Raw genomic sequence first — 12,114 nt, 5'->3', positions numbered from 1 at the left:
TTTCATATCAGTGAAGCCTGATGTGGATTTGGTATGACCTTTCAGAGACCCATTATGTGCTTTTAATTACAACTTGGTTCACCAATCCTGACTACTCTTACAAATAGGCATTAAGCAGAGGCTGAACATAGGGATAAAACAGAGGCAGAACTGATCTAAAAACTGGAGAGCTCTACCTTTCTAACCTAAATTCAAATGCATTAAATTTATTTTAATTACTCTTTTAATTTGTACTACTTTTGAGCACAGTGGTTTTTCAAGCTGTGCTGTGCTTGTGAATCGTGGGGCACCTCAGTGAGGGAACTGAAAGATGGCTAGACATCAGTTACTGCTTACAATGCACATTCAGAGAGTGTGTGAGGTACATTCTCAGGTCATGCAGGTGATAGTGAAGCCCAAAGGATTAGGGATGGATGAATCTGTCCACTGCCGCTTCTTCTTCTTCTTCTTCTTCTTCTTCTTCTTCTTCTTCTTCTTCTTCTTCTTCTTCTTCTTCTTCTTCTTCTTCCTCCTCCTCCTCCTCCTCCTCCTCCTCCTCCTCCTCCTCCTCCTCATGAGAATCTGTCGGCATTTTAGGCAATGTTTTTCCTAACATTCGCATTTTCACTAATATGTATTTTTGCAAGCAATTTCCTCTAATATAATGCATTTTGTAGGTTACTTGTACTTGTACTAATATATGCATTTCTACACACACATGCAGTTTTGTGCATATTACCTGGTTGCTGTCAGGGCGAGTGCCACCAGCAGGGAAAATAACTCTCTTTATTCAAAGAATTAGGCTAATTGAGGTTAACATATCCACATTTATTTATTTCAGAAAATATACAGGGGCTTAGTTCAATTTCAAAACAGCCTAATCTCATGAGGTCAAAGTTCAAAAAGTAGGGCATGGTTGCATGTAACTTGATGCAGCTGGCACAGATGATTCGAGGTCGCTTGAAGAATCTAGAACACCGCACTGATAAAAAAAATACAAGCATCTGAATTAGCCTTTCTCTCCCCCTTCCCCATTTATTGATGTTATATACAAAAGCTTTGTTTCTTCTTTCTTCCTGGCTCCACCAATATTAGAGACAAAATAGGAAAACACAAAGTTCTAAGTGGTGAATAGTACGAAGTTCAATGTGGGTGAATTTAGTCACATAGGGTGATATCCAATGCACTCGTCCTATTAGAGCCAAGAGCTACACGTGAAGTACAAAACTCCTCCTGTGCGTTCTCCTTTATGTTAAGACAACATATGGTACCAGGAGTGAAATATATTGCAGAAAGGTACTTTGAAATATTTGATGGTTCCCCATCCTTTATCTCTCACACATGAGGCAGGTGAAGAATGGAAGAGGGGGGAGTTTAAAACAGCCAATTTCTTTTTCTTTTCAGTGTCTATCGCTTCTCGCTGTACTGAAAAAAGGTAGATGTTTGAGCAAAGCATGGGTGGAGAGACACTGAGATGATTTGTTGTTTGTTTAAAGCTACAGCAGAAGTTTGTGTAAAGCAAGGATGCTGGGGTTGTTTTTAAAAAGCAAACCAGTTTTAACAAGGACAAATAGCAGAGTGAGTACAACACAGAAGCTGACACTGTAAAGCTAACACAACAAAGCCTTTCCCGATTCTTGCTGTACTCAGGGTGTGTTGCTACACCCTGCTCATTCTATTCACATTTCTGCCACTTTTCTCCTCTCATCCCTGCTTTATTCTAAGTTCTGCTGTTGTTTAAAACTACTTTTTCCCTCTCAGTGTCCTTCCTCAACCACTTTACTCAAACTTCTACCATTGTTTAAAATAGCCACTTTCCCCCCTTTAAGTGCCTCTTCCTTTTCACTATACTCAAACGTCTCCCTCTTCCATTCCTTAGCTGCCTTGTGTGAAAGAGATAGAAGGATGCAGAGCCCTCAGATATTCCATTGCGTGGAGGTACTCTACTTCTGCTATTGTTTAAAGCCACATTTTTTCCTCATTGTTCCCTCCATCCCTGCTTTACTCACACTTCTCCCATTGTATTAAACCTTCATTTTCCACCTGTCGGTGTGCCTCCCTTCTCCTCCCCTGGCCACTGGTGTTGTGCAACCTGCCTTCACTCGCTCCTCTATTCCACCCTTGTTTCATTCAAATCCAGGATTGTGATGAGGCACTACAAATCCTCCAATGAGGTCCATGCGATGGCAGCCTTACCCAATGAGGTCCATGCGATGGCAGCCTTACATTTTTATGTCTATAGGAAGATAGTCTATGTGATTTGTATATATGTAATATTTCTATAGCTGCACATTTCTAATAACTTTATTTAAAAGGGGGGAACCAACTAAGACAACTGGGAGTGTAGGGGACAGAGGACATTGTATCAGCAATGAAATGTGAAAATGGGGTTCATTTCATAACAGCTTGTAAAATAAGAGCCTGGTTGTCTTTATACAAGGTAATTTCTGTATCTTTATTTTTAAAAGCTGCTGCCACCACATATGTACGGTCTAAAATAAATACTAATCCAGGCACTCGAGACCGGAAGTTCAGAAATAATCAGCGTTAGACTAATTCAAGAACAAATGGCAGTCAATATTTGGTGATGCAAAGACAGGAATGAGAAGGGCTCTGGCTCGAGTAGACTCAAGGAGTTCACTGCTATGAAGTGGGTGATTATAGCAGCCAAATTGGTAATTTGTTTGTTAGAAGATAGTAAGGGCTCTTATTGTGACCCATTTCCTTTACTTGAAATATCTGGGTTTTGTTGCTGACATAACATGGTACGTTAATGTTCCGATTTGCTGCGTGCGAGATGAACAAATCATTCTGAATGTCATCGTGAAGGCATTTGTAATTGCTGCTTTTCAATCTGGGCCACAATCCTGTGGAATGTGCTCTCTCTCTCTCTCTCTCACACACACACACACACCTCCCTTTTATGGCAAGACAAGCCAGTCAAACCTTGGTCCTACTGGATTTTAACTTACCGTATTCAAGAAAATGCTCCCCCAAGTTTCATTTCGAAGGCCGTAGTGCAAATTTTCATACATAGCGGTTGCAGAGTGACTCTATATGGGCCAGTGGGCTAGCCGTGCCCAGGGATGTATATGTGGAATTAATATTTTTGGCACATCAATCTGCACTGGCTTACATTCAATTGTATTTGCCATTTTATTACTGCCCATTTACTCCGTTTGGAGAGGTCCTTTTGGAGCTCTCCACTATCTCTTTTTGTTTTAACAACCCTGAAGAATTTAGTACCGTCAGCAAACTTGGCCACCTCACTGCTCACCCCCAACTCTGGATCATTTGTGAAAAAGTATTTTAAAACCCACAGGTCCTCATGCTAATCGTTGCGATGACTTCACTTTCTACATCTCTCTGTCTAGAGCACCATCCATTTATTCCTACTCTCTGCTTCCAGCTGCTTAACCAATTTCTGACCCATAAGAGGATTCCACTCTTATTCCATTACTGCAAAGTTTACTATGAAGTGTTTGGTGAGGTACCTCATTGAAAGCTTTTTGAAAGCCCAAGTGCATGATGTCAACTGGATCACTTCTATATTTATGCTTGTGAACACTCTCAAAGAACTCCAAGAGGTTCGTGAAATGGGACTTGCCCTTGTAGAAGTCATCCTGACTCAACTTCAGCATGCTGGCTCTATTTGCTCTTCTATATCAGTGTTTCCCAAACTTAGGTCTCCAGCGGTTTTTGGACTACAACTCCCATCATCCCTAGCTAGCAGGATCAGTGGCCAAGAGTGATGGGAATTGTAGTTCAAAACAGCTGGAAACCCAAGTTTGGGAAACACTGTTCTATATGCTTATTTCATCTTTAACCATACTTTCCACCAGTTTTGCAAGTACAGACATTAAGCTAATGGGCATTTAATTTCCAGAATCCCCCTTTAAAAATTGGTGTTACATTGGCTGCTTTCCAGTCCTAAGGTATGGAGAAATATCCTGATATAATCCTTGAAATAAATACAGGGCCACCATCCTGATGGAACCATTTTTAGGCTGGGCTTCTTTGGAGGCCGTGTGTGATGTCCAGGTATGCAATTACTTGTGATACCTTTCACCCAAAGTTTCATCTTTTCCATGCCTCAGCCCTTCTGTCCATGTGGGGCAGACTGTTTGTGCATAGAGGCTGGGAAGCTGGCAAGGAAGGGAAGGTGATTGAGTGAAAGGGAAGCTTATTCATCTCCTCCTCACCTCCCTTGCTTGCTTAGCAGTACCCATTGGCACCACTTCCTTTTGGGTACACCTGGGGATCATGTATATACCACACAGGCCGCTTGCATTAGGCTGCATCTACACAGCTATAAAAAACCGCTCTGGGGGAAAAAAAAGGTTTTAAAGCTCACAATGGGAAATTTCTTAGAGTTCCAATTAGCGCCACCTGGTGTCACAGTGTTAAACACATTCATCTTTTTTAAACTAATGTAGCTGAGTCCCTGGATGAAGCTGTAATTCTACTTGTGGAGCTGGCTGGGTTACAAGAGGTAGCCAAAGCAGGAGCCCACCATCTCTGAGCAGCAAGAGGGGCAAGTGGGGTGACAACCACCCAGAGAGGTTCATCCCCATCTGCCTCTCTCATTGCACTGTGACTGCAGTAAATGTAACTGTCATGCCAGATACCAGGCAGCAAATAGCACACAGGAGGCATGCTGCTCAAAAAGGACTAGACTACATTCAACCATTACATAGTTCACCAATACAACGTTTCAGAAATATAGTCTTTATTAGATTTCTCTTTTTTTAACAGTAGACTAAAATGTCCTTTGTTTCCGGAGTTACAGTGCATTCCAACTGCTTTGTAACTGATTGATTCAGCATATGATGACTTGGCCAGTTCAGGATCAGGGGGGGGGGGGAATGAAAACATGCAGCCTACAGTGCTTTTCTTTTTTTAAAATTTTATTTTCTTTAATGAAAAACAAAATGAGATGGGAACGAATCTTCTCCATAATGCCAACCCTCTTTTTCTGCTTCTCTTTGGACTAATGGCCGTTAAGCAAAGTGTAGCTGAAGTAGTTTAGAAAGAGAAATCTGCTACATTCTCAGCTCAGGAAAGAGACAGGCCACTGTACTGAGGGCAGAGTGACATGTTGCCAAAAGCACAGGTCAGCAGCCCCTTTTCAAGCTCCCAATTACTTTTTGAAACATCTGCTTCAACTCGTCCTGTGTCCTGATGTCATTACAATGGATATTTTCCTCCCTTGCCAACCAGTGATGCAAAGCAGGGGCACAGAAACAAGAGATTGTAAGGATGTCAGGACACACTTCAAATTGATCTAGAAGTCACAATTGGGGAAGGGGAAACTATTTCTACAGATCCCTGTGTCACCTCCTTAGGGCCCCTCCAGACATCCTTTTTCATGTGCATTCATGATGACTTGTGCATTCATGATGGTTATCAAGGAGGTTTCCCCTCTGTCTGTGGACACCCTGCCTTGTTTCCAATAAGCACATATCCCCTCGCTTCCTGCTGCCATCCTATAACTTTACATGCCGCAAATGTTTCGGGGCAGGGGGTTGTCCCACTTCTGTTGCGCTATAACACCCCTCCAGACAGCAAGAATGCTATAAATATTGGGGGATGATATGTGGGCATTCCAGAATCCAAACATCACTAACACACTATTATTGCGTCAATGGCAGAATATCCCCCCACAACAAAACACCCCTCGTCTGGTAGTTTTCTTTGACCATTTCAGGTGATAATTTCCCACACACTTCTCAAGAACGCGAGCAACGCACAAAGGCAAAGAAACACTCGTTGAGAATTTGAGGCTGTTCGGATGGCAAAGGAAGTCTCTCTCGCCACACAGCACCTGACAAAATAAGAACATCCAAACACCTCCTCTTGGTTAACGTGTGCTCTGGCAAAGCACCCTGTACAAAATGAGGTACCTAAACAGATAGTAAAATCTAATGGCAACTGAGGGCTGGTTCAGCCGTGTACATGACCCCTGAAATGGATGAGGGCGGATGGATGCATTATCAGGAACACACAGCTGCTGTCAAAAGAAGGAGCCACGTGACAGGTCCTCCCAGATGCAGTGTACACAGCTAGAGCAACAAACAGGAACATCTGCTGGGGACTGGGTAGTTGACATCACTTCCTGCTCCTGTCACCACAGCTGCTAGGAAGAGCCAGGAGCTGCAAACTGCCCACAGGGCCCCAAAGCATGTTGGGTGTGGTTGGGTGTGGAAAGCATTTCCCCTTCTGCTCACTGTGGAACCCTTAAAGAGCGGTAGTTGGCACACAGGCATCTTATTGGTCACCACTGTCTTCTAATTTTTTTTTAAAAAAGAAGGTGGAACAAGGCTATGTTCCACTGCCATCATGCCTCTGAATACTAGTTGCTGGGAATCGCAGGTGAGCAGTGTACCATTGCGCTCACGGCCTGCTTGAAGGCTTCCCACAGGCATCTGGTCACTCAGTGTAGTAACAGGTTGCTGGACTGGATGGGCCATTGGCCTGATCCAGCAGGCTCGTCTTGGGGTCTTATATTGGGTGGTATTCAAGTTTTACTTAGAGCAGACCCACAGAAGTGCCTGGACCTAGCTTAGGCTGCACCCGCACAGCGGTCTGTTTCGTTTTCCCGACATTCCCCTAAACTGTTGATTTCCACTTGATATTTGAGCTTTCGCACAACCTAAAATGGAAATGCAGTAGAGCGTCGCACAGGTTTGGTTGCTCATTCCCATGTTATCTGCAAACAGAAGCAAAGAACATGGAAAGGAGCACTAAGCAGGCACTACGTTCCTGGAGGTGGTTTATGAGACATGTGGAAGCTCAACTATAATGTGGAATTTAAACATTTAAGGACATGTTGGGGAAACAGAATAAACTGCCATGTTCTGCAGCCTTAGTTATGTTCATTCATTTCTGTGGGTTTGCTCTGAGTAAACCTAGGTGAATACCACCCATTGGGCTGTATCCAACTATTATTGCAGCCTGCCTTCTGCTGAAGAGCAGGTAAGAAATCCAATTTTTTTTAAAAAAGCAAGCTATACACCAAATAGATGCGCGAAAATCAATGGACTTAAGTTAATCGCGACTAGACTTAAGTAAGTCGATTACAGGGGAGCCACTCTGATTCTGACTAAGTTGGATACAACCCCTGTGTCGTGTGGAACCCATTTTCCTTGGTTATGCTGCCATGGAGTCCTGTTGTCAGGCAGGAAAGAAATATTTCAATCAAGTAAATGTGCCCCATGTCCTCACATCATTGTGGTAAACACTCCTCTGTTCCTGCCAGAGTCAACTAATGATATGGGGTGCAAGGTGGGAGACACACATCCTATAATAATGTCAAGAAACAGCCTAGGATATAGTTTGAGGCGGGGAGAATGGGTGCCCTCTAGATATGGTGGACTACAATGCCCATCATCCCTGAGCATAGGCCATGCTGGTTGGGGCTGATGGGAATTGCAGTCCGAAACATTTTGCGGGTGCCACGTTGGCTACACCATATTATAGAGGCAGGCCCACATCCCTTGTAATCTGTATGAATTTATTTCACTGAAGAGCATTAGCCCAGAGCAGATGTCAGGTGATTTGAAAGCTCTGGTCTATCGTGTTAGATCTGTGATAACCTACCCACCCATGGAAGTCATCACTTGATGTTGCAGTTATCAGTTGAAATAAATAAGGTTGGATGAACCAGCCTTGAAGCATAGGACTAACAACTAAAACAGCATTGGGAAAGTTGGACATATACAAAAAAACAGTTCCATTTACATTATATAAATAAAACAATAATTTAACAGATGGATTATTCACCAACTTCCATCTGGAGCTATTTATACAACAGCAAATATTCTTACCTGTATTTCACCTCAAGTTAAATATATTGTAAACCCTGTTTTTATTGCCACAATCATACGTGTGTTTTTCAAATCAAATATCCACTGTGGTTTTAAAAAAATAAATAAAATAAAAACCAAAAACATTGTCCACAAGTCTTAACACACTTACTGTAAACCCACTTCACGGAAATACATTGTACATCTCTTATAAGGAGCATTTGGAAATAAATTACATGTAGACACGGCTGAGCTATTTTCTTCCTTTCTCTGGAGAAAACTAGTTTTGCCTCTCAACATTGCTAGGACGAGGATTCCTGCAAATGAGGCGTGAAGGTTAGCGGCACCAAAACATGTCCACAAGAAGTGATGGAGAAGAACATTGCAATGGAAGCAGAATCCTTCTACTTGGCAGAACCTAGTGGAATATCGTGCCTAAACTCCTTCGCCAATAATATCCCCGTTGGGTGTGCTGTACTGAGCTCTGCAGACTTTGTATATGAAAGGATCCAAGGGATGGCGAACTGGCAGCTCAGAGACCACATCAAGCCCCTCCCCTCCTAAACTTCCCTACAGGCTATGGGTCTAATCTGGGCCTCTCTGTTATCCCAGCCTGGAGCTGGCGCCACAAAACACGGCATGAAACCACCCTTCTGCTTCCTCTTTGGCCAACATGAGCAGCAGGGCCTGGGGTGTGGTGGGTTTTGTGCCACTCTGATCAGCCCCGTCACTCCCAGAAGGGAATTAGGATTGTTCCCTAAATTGATTTAATAGTGGCGGTTGGGGGGGGGGGTCAGTTGTAATAGGAGAGGGCAATTTTTAATTAATCTGAGAATTATGGGCAATTTTTTTTGAGGGTATTTTGGTTCTGGTGTGTTAACTATTGCCATAGGAATTGCGAGGAGCAAAAAATATGTTATGTTGTCTCCTCTATCAGGTTGCATCCTCTATCAGTTGACAGCCCGATTTATTATGGATTGCCTCCTTCTATAGTTTGTTATTTAAAAGTATGGTTTCAAACTACAAATTTCAGCACCGTATTCTGGGTTGCTTTGCTAAAATTTCATGTTTTGCCAACTCTTCTGGGTAGGAATCAGAACCGTTTGTGGCTGACGAGGGCCAAATACAAACTTTTTTAAAATCTCCACCGGGTTTTGGTATTCCATTTAATGAGAGTTCATAGAATAGCAGCCAACAGCAACTGCAGATACCGCAGAGGAGGAAATGAAACATAGGCATGGGGTGCTTAACTTGTGCCACTTCAGACTGATTACATTCTACCCCAAACAAAAATATGCCCCTCATAGAAAGCAAGTGTCAGGAAGAAGGGATATAGCATTGCTTTGTCTCCAACATGCTAGTTTTCTATGTGAGAAATCTTCTTTTTTAATCAGTAGAGGACCATTCCATCACATGAGCTCCCACCTGCAGTTATAAAATGGTACAGCCTGGGCACAAGTCTACCACCTCAGTGAGAACTAGGCCACAGCTGCCCACACTAAAAACTGTGTAGCCAAGCCTTCCGCAAGCTGATGCTCTCCAGATGTTTCGGACAGCAATGCCCATCCTACGTGACTTTCCCAACACATCTGGAAAGTGCCAAGTTCCCTAAGTTGGGGAAGGCTGCTATCACCTTTGGATTCTGCTGGTAGTGAACTTTGTTCACTAAGGCACCCACAAAGTCGTGAAGACCCTGAGGCCCCACAGCTAGGGTTGCCAGACTCAATAGAAGACAGGACTTCTGTGCCTTTAATTGCCCTGCTCTCTTTTGAGTCTGGAAACCTTAAAGAGAAACCAGCAGACCCTTTGTTTAATTTCCAAGCAAAGGGTCTGCTGGTTTCTCTTTAAGGTTTCCAGACTCAAAAGAGAGCAGGGCAATTAAAGGCACAGAAGTCCTGCCCTCTATTGAGTCTGGCAACCCTACCCACAGCACTCAGAATGAGCAGGGTGAGCCATCAAATGTTGCAAACGAAGCATGTGGATGGTGCCATTATATGGTTAAGTCACTAGGTGGCAGTGGACTTGGTAGTCAGGAGTTTCCCGCTGTTGCTCTGTTCTCGTTGAATAGAGATTACAATCCACCCCACCCCCCATCTAGCTTCAGGGGCTCTTGTGTCTCTAAGCCTTCCACTAAGCCGACTGCAACTCATGTCAGATTCTGCAAAACAGAATTGGCTTGTGGGTCTTATGTTGCCCACGCCTGTTGCAGAAAGTCAAAGTGGACGAATTAACTATTTTGGCCAAACATAACCCACCCCACTTATTTGGAAGTCCTGCGGCTGCTACTGTTAAGGGAGGGCTGTTACTCTATGGAAGAACGATGGCAGTTTATTATCACCCTTCCTTAACCTGGCCTTCCTTAAGAAAGCTAAGAGCAGCTTACCTGTGGCTCCAGCCACTGTCCAGACTGAGACCCACTGCTTTGCCTTAACAGTGTAATGGCATTGTGCGGCCTCGGGCTTTTCTCCTGGGCAAGACGGTGGAGAACTTGACCACACACAGGGCTGCTTGAGGAAAGAGCAAGTTATACGAAGCAAGCGTTTGAGCTTGGACCGAGAACGGCAAAACAAGCCACTCAATGTCATACAGGGGCTCGATTGCTGCATTGTATTATTGATCAAGGGTAAGAAAAGCCACTAGGGGAGTTGTAGACCTAGCGGTGGCCAGTTTCTCTGACTCCCCTGGGACCCGGACCAGACAGACATGAGTTTGAACCCCTCACTCATCTGTAAAGCTCATGGCATGACCTTGAGTCTCTCTCCCTCAGCCCAAACCAGGAGGGCAACACAGAACAACCCTCCCTTATGCTGTCCTGAGCTCCTTGGAGGAAGAGCGAGGTGCAAATACAATATAGCTAAATGGCTGCAGGTGCGCTGACCTTCAAGGCACAAAACTAAGTCACGGTGGTGCTTTGCTGCAGCGCTTTCTGCACCACTGAAGTAGCCATTCAGCTGTATGGAAAAGGAAGTTGAGGGGTGAGTCCTGAGCCTCCATCCTGCTTTAGCTACCCAGAAAAGGCAGTGCTGCTAACCTCCCATTCCTCCCCGCAGCTGGAGGGCATCTGCATTGTCTTCTCCCAGAAGGTGAGTGCAGCAGGGATCAATCACAACAGCTGCCTGTCTAGGCCACTAGCAGAGACCTCCAGATTGCTCCTCCCTGCTTCCTGTTCTAGGTGGTAGTAGGCGGGTGAGGGAGGTGGTTATCCAATCAGATTCCTCCCAGCTGCTTTGTCCTTGCAGAAGTGGCATGGTGCAAGTTGTGCCCTGGCATCAAAGGAAGAACATTCGACTAAGTGCATTTAGGGCTTCCACAAACCGTTTTCTAAATCTATTCCCGACACCATCACTCTCACTAGATAAAGGGATTTATTAAGGTGCCAGGCAGAAGGAATTCTTCCAAACGTAAGCAAGCAAAACAGACTTAGGACGAGTGAAATGCCGGACTCAATTGAAAAGATGCTCTTGGGGGCTTCCGGATTCAGCGCCAGCGTCGATCGGCGGGGTTTCGTCTCGTCTCCGAGACGGCCCGTCTCTGCTAGGAGTGGGGAGGGCAGCGAGAGCAACGCTGCGCCCCTTAGAACCTCGGGAAGGGCGTCCCGAGGGCAATTTGCTCGGCACAGACCCAATCCGGACTCCCCAACTCTTCGGTTAGCTCTAATAAGAGCTCCGGAGCGAGGAGGGTAGAAGTCGCGGGGGCCATTTTGAGCGGCAACGTTATTCTAGCAGGGAGAAGCTTCAAGCCGAAGGCGGAGAGCGCTGGATTCTTCCGAAAATAAAACGATTGGAAAAGACTGTAAGTAACCTCACGATTTGGATTATAAAACAATTTGGTCTGGGAGAGAGGGGAGAAAAGAGGAAGCCACCCCCCCCCCCACGGCAACAAAGAGACAGTAAATAGAAACCCGAAGCCATAAACAGAAGATTTGTAATTCAAAAGGATCCCTCAAAGGCATCAAAGAGAATATCCCCTTTGATGCAGGGTGAAAAGGGGAGAGAGACTGTGGTTTATGACTGCCCTGCAGCAATGAGGTAAAGCTTAAGAAAAACCTTTCTTTCCCTCGGGAGCCGGCAGCCTAGGCAATTCAGTGAGTTGATCAGGATTTATAAGTCAATTTTTACTTCACTTTGTATTTCTGGACTTTGTGGAATTTCTTTTTTGGCTTAAGTGCTTGTGAAATGTGAGTTCGAACTTTATTGTTAACAAGACTTGAAGAATGCAGCCAGCTTGTTAAAATGGAGTCGAGAAAATAAACTGTGATCATATTCCACCCCACGTGATAAGTTTTGACCTTGGCAGGACTGAAATATGTCAACAAAAAAGTGTTCCCCTG

The sequence above is a fragment of the Zootoca vivipara genome, chromosome 5 (genome assembly GCF_965207765.1).
Source record: "Zootoca vivipara chromosome 5, rZooViv2.hap1.1, whole genome shotgun sequence".
NCBI classification, from domain to species: Eukaryota; Metazoa; Chordata; class Lepidosauria; order Squamata; family Lacertidae; genus Zootoca; species Zootoca vivipara.
This window is presented reverse-complemented; position numbering follows the sequence as displayed.